This window comes from Mirounga angustirostris, unplaced genomic scaffold (assembly GCF_029215605.1).
Source record: "Mirounga angustirostris isolate CCGP_5_RB_7025 unplaced genomic scaffold, mMirAng1.0.hap1 SCAF_10, whole genome shotgun sequence".
Taxonomy (NCBI): Eukaryota; Metazoa; Chordata; class Mammalia; order Carnivora; family Phocidae; genus Mirounga; species Mirounga angustirostris.
This window is the reverse complement of record NW_026991718.1, coordinates 112,728,631-112,729,523: the sequence shown is the minus strand read 5'-3', so window position 1 is coordinate 112,729,523 and position 893 is coordinate 112,728,631. Positions and strand designations below refer to the sequence as shown.

Below are 893 nucleotides of genomic sequence, written 5' to 3'. Positions count from 1 at the left end.
CACCTCCCCAAGGATTTTATGGGGACTTGACAGAGACATGTAGCAGCAGGAATGCTTTTAGCTACAAGTAACAGGGAATTTGATGCCTTGGCTTAAACAATAGAGGTTTGTTTTTCTCTCTTAGGAAGAAGTCCGAAGGTGGAAGTCCAGCAGCTTAGCAATGTCAAGGATAATGTGATTTTCCGCCCCACCCCCCATGGTTGTAGGAAGCGCCATGCTCCAACATCACGCTTGTGTTCAAGACAAGACTAATCGCTTCTCGGCCTTTTGGCTAAGATCAAGTGTAGTATCTGTTCTTATCAGTTTAATATCTGATACGTCCTCTATCCGAGGACAATATATTAAATGGATTTTTGGAGTTAGGAGATGGAATAGGAGCTTGCTCCGTCCACTCCACGCATCGACCTGGTATTGCAGTACTTCCAGGAACGGTGCACCACCCCTTCGGGGGAATAAATGGTATTTCAAAAAAAAAAAAAGACAAGACTAAGTGGGAGGGGCAGCTCCGGCCACAGCTGCCCCTGTTACAGGAGCAACAAAACTCTCTTCCTGCCGGCTAACTCTAGCTTGTCTCATCAGCTAGCACTGTATCATGTGCCCCCCACTTCAGCTGTAGAAGAGGCTGGAAAGTTCAGTATTTGGCTATTCAGCCTCCATTGTGGGAGGTGGCTGATGGGAATGGACTCTGGATTAGCCAACTCCAAGGTCTGCAATGAGACATTCTTTTTCCCTCAAGACTTGGTTCTTTGGGGCTGTGGGGAGGGGTGGGGAGGGCAGGCATTGAAGGCAGCCATCTTGCCACCATGACTTGAGAGGTCATCTGGGAATGGAGCCAGGTCTAGTGATGTTGTTTGCAATACCAGATCCAGCCGTACCTGAGGGCTGCTATTCCT

The 893-nt window shown here is 48.4% G+C and overlaps 1 non-coding gene across 1 annotated transcript; it reads left to right on the top strand.

The window, feature by feature from the left end:
* Positions 1 to 251: 251 nt before the first annotated feature.
* Positions 252 to 442, top strand: LOC123852225 (U2 spliceosomal RNA). Its single transcript, XR_006792832.1, has one exon. It is a non-coding gene; the product is annotated as a U2 spliceosomal RNA (small nuclear RNA).
* Positions 443 to 893: the final 451 nt, after the last annotated feature.